General features: G+C 30.3%; 1 non-coding gene across 1 annotated transcript; it reads right to left on the reverse strand.

Moving 5' to 3' along the window:
• Nucleotides 1–14,081: 14,081 nt before the first annotated feature.
• Nucleotides 14,082–14,154, reverse strand: TRNAA-AGC (transfer RNA alanine (anticodon AGC)). The gene has a single exon. It is a non-coding gene; the product is annotated as a tRNA-Ala (tRNA).
• Nucleotides 14,155–14,177: the final 23 nt, after the last annotated feature.

Raw genomic sequence — 14,177 nt, forward strand, 5'->3', positions numbered from 1 at the left:
ATGGTGTGTCAATATCTTATACAGACCACATTTATCAGTGAACATGGTATCATTTGGTAAATTTTGTACAATGTTAGTATAAGATGCTATAAATGTAACCACATTTCAGGTGCATACAAGGAGGAACATATATCAGCTCAGATGGCGACATGTTAATTAGAATTACAAAAAGTTGGTTGCTTAGAAAGTAATGTAAGCAGTATAAAAAAATATTAATATGAAGTGGCAAATTTGATACCATTAACATTTAAGAATGAAAATGGTGACATGATATGTTTGGTTCATTTTTCAGATTGACAGAAGGAGGGACATATATGAGCTCAGATAGCAACATGTTAATTAAAAATAGAAATGTTGATAGCTTAAAGAATAATGTAAGCAGTACAAGGATGATTTATACAAAGTGTGAAAATCTAAAACTAGTGACAATGTGATCAATTTATCTGCAAAAAGATGGTAAGCTATATATGTGACCATTGTATCTGCAAAAAGTGACCACTTTAACTGATAAATGTGAGCCTGGCATGTTTGTTAGCTGTAACATGTGACCAGTGTGGGTATTAGATGGTAAATTACTAAACTTGCTTGCATTTGTGATAACATCATAACATATCTATCATGACATAGTGACATTTGGAAATTGTGACCAGTTTATGGAGAAATGTGACCCTGTTAATATATATGTGAGACTAGTCAGATTTCAATTCTAATGAGATAATGTCAAACCTCTTTGATGGCATTTGCTATTGCTTGGTCTTGGTCAGTAAAGATAGAGACTGGTCGGATTTCATTTCCCATAGATTCATTGAAAATTTTGAATAACCACTCAAATGATTCTTGATTCTCGTTCGACAGGAATGCACACCCGAACACAACATTCGACTAATGATTGTTGATACCAACAAAGGCTTCACAAATAAGATTGTACCTATTCGTATGATAAGTAGTGTCGAATATGATTACGTCTCGGTACAACAAATAGTCCTCTCTCATCATTGCGTCCCGCCAAAATATGTTACTTAATCTTCCTTCTTCGTTAAATTGAACACGAAAGAAAAAACTTGGCTCCTCCGCTTGCCTGCTGGTCAGAAGGTTGATCAATGTTACTGCATCACCTCCTTCAATTTTTTTCATCCGCAATCTGTTTACATAGTTGATATGATCTCGCTTTGTGTGCCCAACGAACTCGTCGCCACCAGCAGCTACCGCAGCAACTCTGAATTGAACCGAAGGGGGCACATGAGCTTCAGTCATTGCCTTTATTAGCTCGCCCTCCGCTTCTGAAATCTTGCGCTCAGACCTATGGTGATGCTGCCACTCGGGGGGGGGTTAACGGTGATTGTGCTCGATCTCATGCTGCAGCACCTCCCATACTCCTTCCTCATTAACTTGCGTCCTGACGCAGGCTTTGCACTCACAACGAGTAATTGAAACATTCCTCAAATTGCTGTTTAAAACTTCAACGTCACCATTTAAACTGCCTTTACTCTTGTTCCCGTGATTTCCTTCGCAAGAACACCTAAAGTATCGCTCAATGAACGGTCTGTCTTTCTTGTTAGCCCGCCGAGATGTCGATTTCTTGACACTAAATCCAATGTGTTGCGAATGTTTAATATATAAAGCGTAAATATGCTCCCATTTCGCTGCTTTGATTCCAAGAAGAGTTCCGGATAAATCAGTACCTGTGACAAATGCATCCGATTGTGTTAGAATAATAGCACTGTGCAAAGATAATTTAAACTTCATACTCAGAAAACCTAAAATGGAAGTAAATATGCATAAACATGATAACTTCTGAATCAGTGTGGCACTTTCAGCAACATAATTACGAAACTAATATTTCTACAGTCACGAAAACATGAAAATATGAATATTTCATAGTAAGCTACAACATTTTTGTAGAACACAACAAATAAAATCTTTAAATGTTAAGCGTATTATCAGCATCGTCATAGCTTCATCATCGTCACAAATTCATTGTTGTTAAAGATTTAATAACCACAATAAAATTTAACAACAACACAACAACAAATATTACACTAGCTTGAGTTATATTGCCCTAAATATCATCAAAAAACAGAACATAACAAAACTTACAATCATAATAAGGGAAAAAAATGAACCTTTATTTATCACCATGGTCACAAATTCGTCGTCAGTAACGACATGCACTAGACTATCATCGTTATCAACAACACCCATAGGATCTTCTACAACCGTCTCTAAAGCCAACAGAGAATCTTCCTCCATTTTTTCTTAGTGATTAAGATTTGAAAAAATAAGATGGTTATATTAGTTGAAGATTTACATGATGTTTTTGTGAGAAATTATAGGTTGATAGAGCTTGAAGATGAAGATGTATGAGAGCTTGAAGATGAAGATATATGAGATTTTTTTTTGAAAGGAGATGGTGACTAATAGGGAGGGTAAGATGTCCTAAAAAGTATGATAGCTTGGGCCTTGGGGTAGGAGTGGGGTTGGGGGAAAAAACAAATAATTTCTGAGCACAAAAAACGAGATTGAGTGTAATATTTTAATCAACCCACTAGCAAACCCACCCGCCCAAATCACACGGATATCGTACTATTTGGCCCGTCTTCACCTTGTGACGGATATAGTGCGTCTTCAATGAGAACTAGTTTGAATGCCCGTGCGTTGCAACGGGGTAATTAGTTTATTTATAATGCAAAAAAAAACGTTATAAGCGTTTAATGTTTACATTATATGTCTAATGATTTGTTTACATATTATTAAAATATCTCTTTCAAAAAAAAATAAAAGATTAATATATACGTGGGCTAACTCTTATTTATAATCACCCCACCTTATACTAATCTTTCGATGTGGGACAATTATACTATTTATAAGTAATATATTCACAAAAATTGGATTTTTTTCTGATGTGGGACAATTCTAATACTTATACGTAATATATATTTATCAACCCTGCATTATTTTTCAATGTGGGACAAATAACATACTCAGAATTACTCCATCTTTTTTGTACTTAGTTCGACATCCAACCAGATCTCGAATACCGAATACAGATAATTGCTGCTCATTATATCTAATAGTTATATTTAAATTTAATAATATGATCAAGTACTCTCCATTAATATTTGTACGTTGTTTTTCTTCAAAAAAAATTTAACATAATTGAGATACGGAAATTTCCCGTGGTACCCCTTAATTTTGTTAGATTTTCCATGTTACCCCTACTTTTAAAAATCTGCCTATAGTACCCTTGAGGTTCCATTTTTTTGTCCATGGTACCCCCTAATGTAAAGGCTGTTAAATGGACGTTAAGTTTGATGGCGTGGCAATAAAATAACAATTAAAAAATAGGGTTATTTAATGACAATAATCCAACCTAAGTCTCCCCTTCCCCATTTAATCCAACCTATTGATTTTCCCATATTAATCTGATCTTTACTACCATTTAACTTATTTTGATACGTTGGAAAGGCAACCTATTAAACAGGTCATCCTTAGAAATAAGAAATAAAAGAAATAAAAATACAATCATTAAAACAACAACAGTTCTACATCCTCTTCAACCTTCAATCTTCATCCCCTTCAAGCTTCAATCTTCATCCCGTCTCAGCCTTCACCAAACACTAAAAACCACAGTCACGGAACCGTACCGCATGTCCACCACCACCACTGAACCGCATCACTTTAAGCCCACACCACCGAACCACCTAAAAATAACCGCATCCTCACCCAACCCTCCTCTCTCACCAGGTCACCACCCGCACAACCACTAATGCCCAACTGACGGTGACCACTCCCTGCCGCCGATGGAGTTCTGACGACAACCCCAGCCACACCACAGCACAACAACGGAAAACCACCAGCCCTTGTTACGGACCCAGATCTCGTGGTGGTGGTTGTTGGTGTCGGTAGTATTGTCGTTATTGTGGTGGTTGTGGGTGGTGGTGATCATGATTTCGAGGAAGAAGTAAAACAGCCGCTAGAAATGGGTTCCGACGATAGTGTTACTTGCGAATCTGGTATTTTGTTAGATCTCCTTTTTTTTATTTTTTGGGTGGTTGCAGGTGTGGGGTTCGGGTGGTGATGTCAAATGTGTGTGGTGATGTCGAAATTGTGGGGATTTTTGATGTTTTAGGTGATGAAGGATAAGATTTATGAAGAAGGAAGGAGAAGCTTTGAAGAATAACAATGGAGAAATGAAGAAGGAAACAAAAAAAAAAAAAAAAAAAGGAGATGACCTCTTGGGCAACCGGTTCTAACAGGGGTCAAATATGGGACGAGATCAATGCAAGTTAAATGATAGGAAAGATAAGATTAATATGGGATAATCAATAGGTTGGATTAAATGGGGAAGGAGAGACTTAGGTTGGATTATTGTCATTAAATAACCCTAAAAAATAATACCCCCTTTATTGTTTTATCGGTTTTATTGGTACGGATATCTCTCTTTTAAATGCAAATTTTATTAACTATATCATTATAATATTGGAAATTTCTCATGTTAACCTTGAACTTTGATAGATTACACATGCTACCATGGACGTTTGTTTTCTATTTTTTATCATAATTAAAATATGTGCAAATGATAAGAACCTATACTCGAATGATAGAATATTTTTTAACACAATTCTAATTATATTATTTAAACATAGTATATTTACCACACCTACATTATTTTTCAATATGGGACATATAAAATCTATAGGTAGAAAATATAATGATATAAACTTTTAAGAGCTCTCCAAGACAATACTTAAGCGACTCAAAAGATTTTGGGTTGATGCCTAAGTTCCAAGGATGCTCATAGAATCACTCACCTTATGCTATATTTCGATATGGGAAAATTCTATTTTTTATATGTAGTATATTTATCACACCTATATTATTTTTCAATTTGGGAGATATAACAGACTATGAAATACACCATCTTTAATATGTGCAAATTATATGAAATCTATATATACTCTAATGATAGCATTTCTTACCATGAATCTAATAATATTATTTTCATAATTTTTTTACCTACATTATTTTGTCAAATGAAATTTAAAAGTTTTTATATAAAAATTAGAAACATTACTTGAATATAAAATAAGAAATACATAGTATATATTATAATAACTAAAAGATTTTCCAAACATTATTAGGTTAGAAACCATTATTGTAGAGACAGTAATACAAACTCTTTTAAGAGTTATCCCTGATAATACTTAAGGGAATCAAAAGATTTTGGGTTATGACTTCTATTTATAATCATAAGATCACCATGCCTTATGATAATCTTCCGATGTGGGACAATTCTAATATTTATATATAGTATATTCACCACACTTACGTTACTTTTCAATGTAGGACAAATAACATACTAAGTACACCATTTTTTTTGCACCTAGTTTGACATCAACCCGAATTAATAATGAGAAAATACAATACAATACATTATACACTCTAATGATAGCATTTTTTTGTCACAATCTAATTATATAATTTTCATACGATACTTTTTTTTTCAAATGAAATATAAAGTTTTTATATCAAAATTATAAACATCACTTTAATATAATATAGAAAATGTATATATATGGGACATATCTATTATTTATACATAATATATTCACAACACCTACATTATTTTTCAATGTGGGACATATAACATGCTAAAAAGTCTATATCTTTTATATCAAAAATTTTTGAATTAATACATAAGTTTCAAGGATGCCTCCTATTTATATTTATAGAATCACCCTACCGTATACTATTATTTCAATGTGAGATACATAATTTAATTATTTAGACGTAGTATGTTCATAATGCCTACATTATTTTTCAATGTGAAAGATATAACATACCAAGAAATACATGTCTCTTCTTAAAAAATCACTATTGTATACATATTATTTTTCTTTGAAAGTAAAATCACTTAGTCTCGATCATTAGATATGGACCTCTACATCGTACATATAACGACTCATTAACGCTCTATTACTGCATTCAAAAGACAACCATTAGTAAAATCTTTAGTTTTGTATTGTGTCAGGAGATTACCATTAGTAAAACCTTTAGTTATTTTTTGATTTTCTTGTTCATGTTCTTAACTCTTTCCCGGGTAGTTCCCAACGATTTCCATTTTATTTTTTATATCATATCGTAGATAATGATAAAAAATCTTAAGAGCTCTTTAAAATAATATTTATGAGACTCAAAAAAATTTGGGTGGATACATAAGTTTCAAATATGCATCCTATTTATAATCATAGGATCACATCATCTTATACTAATCTTTCGGTGTGGGACAATTCTACTATTTATATGTAGTATATTCACCACACCTACTTATTTTCCAATATGGGACAAAACATACTAAAAAGTACACAATTTTACGTATTAAGAAGTACACCATCTTTAATATGTGCAAATAATATGAAATTTATACTCTAATGATAGCATTTTTTAATACAAAGCTAATTATATTATTTTCATAATTTTTTTAACGATATTTTTTTGCCAAATGAAATGTAAAAGTTTGGTATAAAAATTGGAAATATCACTTGAATATAATTTAGGAAATAATCGAGCTCTTTATATAATCTATATATATATATATATATATATATATATATATATATATATATATATATATATATATATATATATATATATATATATATAAAAGAGAGTTTTTTCGAGCGATCTGAGAGCGTCCACATCATCAAAAATAAATTTAGGAAAATATAATTTTTTATGTAAAAAATAAACTGGAAAATTTTTTAATTATTATAATATGTATATTTCCTAAATTATATTCAAGTGATATTTCCAATTTTTATATCAAACTTTTACATTTCATTTGGCAAAAAAATATCGTTAAAAAAATTATGAAAATAATATAATTAGCTTTGTGGAAAAAAATGCTATCATTAGAGTATAGATTTCATATTATTTGCACATATTAAAGATGATGTACTTCTTAATACGTAAAATTGTGTACTTTTTAGTATGTTTTGTCCCACATTGGAAAATAAGTAGGAGTGGTGAATATACTACATATAAATAGTAGAATTGTTCTACATCGAAAGATTAGTATAAGGTGATGTGATCCTATGATTATAAATAGGAGGCATATTTGAAACTTATGTATCCACCCAAAAATTTTTGAGTCTCATAAATATTGTTTTAAAGAGCTCTTAAAATTTTCTATTATTATCTACGATATGATATAAAAAATAAAGTGGAAATCGTTGCAGGGAACTACCTGGGAAAAAGTTAAGAACATGAACAAGAAAATTAAAAAATACAAAACTAAAGGTTTTACTAATGGTAGTCTCCTGACATAGTACAAAACTAAAGATTTTACTAATGGTTGTCTTCTGAATGCAGTAATAGAGCGTTAATGGGTCGTTATATGTACGATGTAGAGATCCCTTTCTAATGATCGAGACTAAGTGGTTTTACCTTCAAAGAAAAATAATATGTATACAATAGTAGCTTTTTTAAGAAGAGACATGTATTTCTTGATATGTTATATCTTTTACATTGAAAAATAATGTAGGCATGATGAACATACTACGTCTAAATAATTAAATTATGAATCTCACATTGAAATAATAGTATACGGTAGGGTGATTCTATAAATATAAATAGGAGGCATCCTTGAAACTTCACAAATTCTTGTTTCAGACGGACACTTTTGGTCTTATTTGTCAGACGGATAAAATGTTGCCATTTTTTAAGAAAATGTAACCAATTAATTCACAAAATGTTATGACTAGAGGTGTCATTTTTTACTCTGAAAATGATGTGAACAATAATGGTAACATGTTATCAAAAAATAACAACATTTTTTTGTAAAATGATGACATGTTAGCCGTCTTATTTCAGACCAAAAGCAATGGTCTTAAGAAAAACGGACCGTTGAAACTTAGGTATTAACCCAAAATTTTTTAATATAAAAGATATGTACTTTTTAGTATGTTATATGTCCCACATTGAAAAATAATGTAGGTGAGATGAATATATTATGTATAAATAATAAAATGTTCCATATATATACATTTTCTATATTATATTAAAATGATGTTTATAATTTTGATATAAAAACTTTATATTTCATTTGACAAAAAAGTATCGTATGAAAATTATATAATTAGATTGTGACAAAAAAATGCTATCATTAGAGTGTAGATTGTATTGTATTGTATTTTCTCATTATTAAATCGGGTTGATGTCAAAGTAGGTGCAAAAAAAAAAATGGTGTACTTAGTATGTTATTTGCCCTACATTGAAAAGTAATGTAAGTCTGGTGAATATACTATGTATAAATATTAGAATTGTCCCACATCGGAAGATTACCATAAGGCATGGTGATCTTATGATTATAAATAGAAGTCATAACCCAAAATCTTTTGATTCTCTTAAGTATTGTGAGAGAGAGCTCTTAAAAGAGTTTGTATTACTGTGTCTACAATAATGATTTCTAACCTAAGTTAATCTTTGGAAAATCTTTTAGTTATTATAATATATACTCTGTATTTCCTATTTTATATTCAAGTGATGTTTCTAATTTTTATATAAAAACATTTACATTTCATTTGGCAAAATAATGTCGGTAAAAAAATTATAAAAATAATATTATTAGATTCATGGTAATAAATGCTATCATTAGAGTATATATAGATTTCATATAATTTGCACGTATTAAAGATGGTGTATTTCATAGTATGTTATATGTCTCATATTGAAAAATAATATAGGTGTGATAAATATACTACATATAAATAATAGAATTTCCCACATCGAAATATAACATAAGGTGGGTGATTATATGATTATAAATAGGAGGCATCCTTGGAACTTAGGCATCAAGCCAAAATCTTTTGAGTCTCTTAAGTATTGTCTTGTAGAACTCTTAAAAGTTCATATCATTATATTTTCTACCTATAGATTTTAAATGTCTCATATTGAAAAATAATGTAGGTGTGGTAAATATACTACGTTTAAATAATATAATTAGAATTGTGTTAAAAAATATTCTATCATTAGAGTATAGGTTCCTATCATTTGCACATATTTTAATTATGATAAAAAAAAAAATAGAAAACAAACGTCCATGGTAGCATGTGTAATCTATCAAAGAGGTTACCATGAGAAATTTCCCAATATTATAATGATATAGTTAATTGAATTTTCATTTAAAAGAGAGAGATATCCGTACCAATAAACAATAAAAGGATATTAGTTTTTAATTGTTATTTTATTGTCATGCCATCAAACTTAACGTCCATTTAACAGCCTTTACATTAGGGGGTACCATGGGCAAAAAAATGGAACCTCAAGGGTACCATAGGCAGATTCTTAAAATTAGGGGTAACATAGAAAATCTGACAAAATTAAGGGGTAACACGGGAAATTTCCGTATCTAAATTATGTTAAGTTTTTTTTGAAGAAAAACAGCGTACAAATATTAATGGAGAGTACTTGATCATATTATTAAATTTAAATATAACTATTAGATATAATGAGTAGCAATTGTCTGTATTCGGTATTCGAGATCTGGTTGGATGTCGAACTAAGTGCAAAAAAGATGATGTAATTCTGAGTATGTTATTTGTCACACATTGAAAAACAATGCAGGTTTGATGAATATATATTACGTATAAATAGTAGAATTGTCCCACATCAGAAAAAAATCCAAGTTTGGTGAATATATTACTTATAAATAGTAGAATTGTCCCACATCGAAAGATTAGTATAAGGTGGGTGATTATATGATTATAAATAAGAGTTAACCCACGTATATATTAATCTTTTATTTTTTTTGGAAGAGATATTTTAATAATATGTAAGCAAATCATTAGACATAGAATGTAAACATTAAACCCTTATAACGTTTTTTTTTTTGCATTATAAATAAGTTAATTACCTCGTTGTAACGCACGGGCATTCAAACTAGTAATTAAAAGATTTTCCACTTTATTTTTTACATCAAAAATTATACTTTCCTAAATTGATTTTTGATGATGTGGACGCTCTCAGATCGCTCGAAAAAACTCTCTTTTATATATATACTAGATTTCATGCCCGGGCGTTGCCCGGGTTATAACGTAACAATGGCTTTTCAAGAATTTATGATGATGTCATAATGTCATATAGATTATATCGTAAAGGTTAGTTAAGATGAGTTAATACTCCTAAGTTCGTTCAATAAAGTAATGTATACTTGAAATTCTTTAGTGTTCGTACACAATCAAATACGGAGTTAAAACATAAACCTAATTAATTTAACTTTTAGATAATAACTTAATTTTATACTAATAGGAATATTTATAATAGTTGGGCCTCAACCATCACCTTAAGGTTTTGGTTGAGGCCGTAATTCGTAAATAATATTTTGTTCGTTATCTTGTTAATTACCCCGTAAGAAAATCAAATTCATGGTAGATTTTAATATTTAAAACAATAATACGGAATTTATATTCGTAATAATAGTTTATAAAATATGAACTCTTTAATAAAATAACTAAGAGATACGGAGTATATAAACATATATGTAAATCGATGATAAATTGTCATTATTGACAATAAGGTCATTGTTAGAAATTAGAAATTCTACACAAATTTGATCTTCTAACCAACTTTTACTCGATATGTTATATGTTGAAATCCTTTATTTTTTAGCTTTGGGAATAAATACATCTTAATTACTTGCTCTTGATGAGTCACATTGCAGACTAAATGAGAATAAGACCAGTTCCACTACTTAGCAAACATAGTTCTATTTGGGTGGCACTTTGATGATAATTCTTAGTTTACGTGCGTTGATATCCAAGGAATAGTTATGAAGCTAAGCAATACTGAAAAGTGCTGGTTAGCTCGATGAATTTGGTCACCTTCTTTTACCTCGTTTATTAGCTCAATAATCTCCTATGACCCGTTGACGGGCAGAATTGCACAAGAAATACCTCCTTATTACGTATTCCTTAGCCGTTTATTATAAATATAAAATAATAATATGTTATATGCCTCTCTTAAGACGGGTATATCCGTCTTCAGAATAAAACAGGTCAGATACTACACAACTTGCTTAGATAGGACTATGATTATAAAACTCACTGATCGATGATGAAGGTGATTGATTATAAAGAACTTGGCCACACTCACATCCTCGAAGGATGTTCACGATAAGATGAAAAGAACGGTATATTTGTATCGAATTATATTTAGTTTAAACATACGGAGTTTATCATGAACTAAACTCTTGATGAATTGGACGACATCAATACAACATACCCCCATATTAACATAAACAATAATCGCCTTACTCTATAATCGCCGACCATCAACAATGATACTAAGGCGACCTCTTCAGATGATAACTATCTTCCGACAGCGCAAAAGTTGTGTCTATCGCCTGCTTAATTATTCTCCTATGATCTCCATTCCTACAAAAATAACGAAATTATAAAAGCAAATTAATGTACACTCAAGTATAGAAAAAAAAATATAAAGTAAATAACATATTAAATCATTCATAATTAAAAATCAATATACGGGGAAATGTCAAATATGCCCCAATTAAAAGAAAGGGTAGCATAATTTGTGGAGTTAGGGGACACAACAATTTATTTATATAGCCTCAATCAATATAGAGGCCAGGCAAAATGCAACTATAGGTTCGGTAGGACTCTAAAAATCAACCGCATGTTTATTCTAAAACTTTATCTTTTGTCTTATTGGATTTTAATCTCTTTTATATATTTTTATTTTTATTTTTATATACATAATTTATTGAACAACAGAAATAACAAATGAAATCGCTTCAAAAGTTCCTCTTTTAAAAGAAAGGGTAGCATAATTTGTGGAGTTAGGGGACACAACAATTTATTTATATAGCCTCAATCAATATAGAGGCCAGGCAAAATGCAACTATAGGTTCGGTAGGACTCTAAAAATCAACCGCATGTTTATTCTAAAACTTTATCTCTTGTCTTATTGGATTTTAATCTCTTTTATATATTTTTATTTTTATTTTTATATACATAATTTATTGAACAAAAGAAATAACCAATGAAATCGCTTCAAAAGTTCCTCTTTTAAGTATATACTAGATTTAATGCCCGTGCTATGCACGGGCCATTTGTAAAATTGTTCTTAATAAAAACTTGGCATCTCGTTCTTTATCTACTTCAACACTCAGGGAAGGCCTATAGTAGAACTCAACCAAATAGGGCCCAAAATAACTTCTCGTGAGACTAATAGTTTGTGTAGCTTAATTACGTTTTAGTCTCATCAAAATTTTATTATCTTAAGACATCCGTCATGCTTGACAATTATAAGCTAGTTTTAAAGATCAAGTTATAAACAGGATACACTTTATAATATTACCCTTTCTCCCCTGCTGGAAATTGTTGCCCCTATAATTGTATTACTATTTGCCAAATTTAGTGTTGGTTGTGTACTCACTTAAACTTTTAGCCTATGTTAATTTACATAGGGAATACACATCAATTCAAAAACACTTTCTATAGAAGTAAAACTTTTATGAGAATAACTCCATATCGTGTATTAGTGTGTACATTCAATGAATGACTTGTAAAAAACTACCTCTCTACAAATCACCTTTATTATCCGTTCTTTATTTGATTTTGTAAGCATTGAGCCATTGAGGCACACTAATTCCCGAATCGAGCACTCTTTCAAACATGCCAAAAAATAAACTTTGAAGAAGTAAGCATTGTATATACACAGGGGCATATGCTTAAGAGAATTAGAAAGACGAGCAACTAAATTGAGGTATCAAATATTATTGCATGGCATTTTTTAATTTCTAATTCAAATACAGTTCAAAACCGGGTAAATATTCTAATTGATAGATGCTAAAAGAAATATTAGGCGGATTAATAAAAGAAAAATAGTTTTTTTATTCTTTTTTATATATACAGAATTTAGTTAACGTACACAAATTCAATTACTTAGCATTAGTAAATACTATTGACCACTTAATTTGTGATCGAGTTCCTGAAACTACGTTTTGTATATTTTGATATTGTTTCAATGTTGGAATTTTAGACACATACCCGACTTTATCGTATGAGCAAAGTAATGCTCCGTACATAGAGTATAATCATGTCACCAACTCACCATCTTCTTGATTTAAAATTCATTGAAAGTAACTTTGTAATATATTCTAAAATTATTAAATTAAAGAAGTATTATTATCTGAATTTCCTCATTGATTAGAAATTATTTTAACTTGGACACACACAAAAGTATTTAACGAACCGAATTTGGGAGTCATTTTTAAATATACCACAAACCGAAATAGGAAGTCATCTCAAAAACAGAAAATTAAGAGAAATTACGTTATGACATAGAAATTTATAAAAATTTAATTTGTCTCAAACCGTTATTATTATATGCTTGTACTCCATATACAACGTTGATTTGATATTGGCATCGTGTTGTTTTCTCGATAATACCTGAAGAATTATTATAGAAGTTTAGGGCATGGATTAGCAAAAATGAAATAAAAATTACGATAAACGAAAATAGATCATACAACATGAAAATCATATGCACATAGAGATCTCTATAGAAAAATGTCTCAAACCAGTCATTATGTGCTCGTACTCCATATACAACATCGGTTTGATATTGGTATCGTGTGCGGTGTGCCGTTTTTTGATAATACCTGAACAATTATTATAGAAGGTTAGGGATCAATTTAGCAACAACGAAACAAGAACAAATAAACGATAAACAAAATTGATTAGCTAATGGTCCTAAATAACACTAATCAATCGTGTACGGGGAAAATATATAGACTTCATATTATATATATTTATATAGGAGTATGCATTAAGAATATACGTAGGAGTATGCATAAGAAGAGTCCTACATTAATTTGATCTTACCAATTTCTATCTTGTATGAAGTAGTTATAATAATATATAGATATTGATTGATATTGATGATATATATATAGATTTGTGATACTGGATAAGTAGAAAGCGCATCGCGTAAATTAACACTTTAAACATTATTTAAAAAAAAAAAAGATTCCTACTTAGAAAAAGCAGTTCGCCAAAAGATGGAGATGCGGGGTATCGATCCCCGTACCTCTCGCATGCTAAGCGAGCGCTCTACCATCTGAGCTACATCCCCATTGTGATTATGTGTCCTTCAGT

The sequence above is a fragment of the Silene latifolia genome, chromosome 6, assembly GCF_048544455.1.
Source record: "Silene latifolia isolate original U9 population chromosome 6, ASM4854445v1, whole genome shotgun sequence".
NCBI classification, from domain to species: Eukaryota; Viridiplantae; Streptophyta; class Magnoliopsida; order Caryophyllales; family Caryophyllaceae; genus Silene; species Silene latifolia.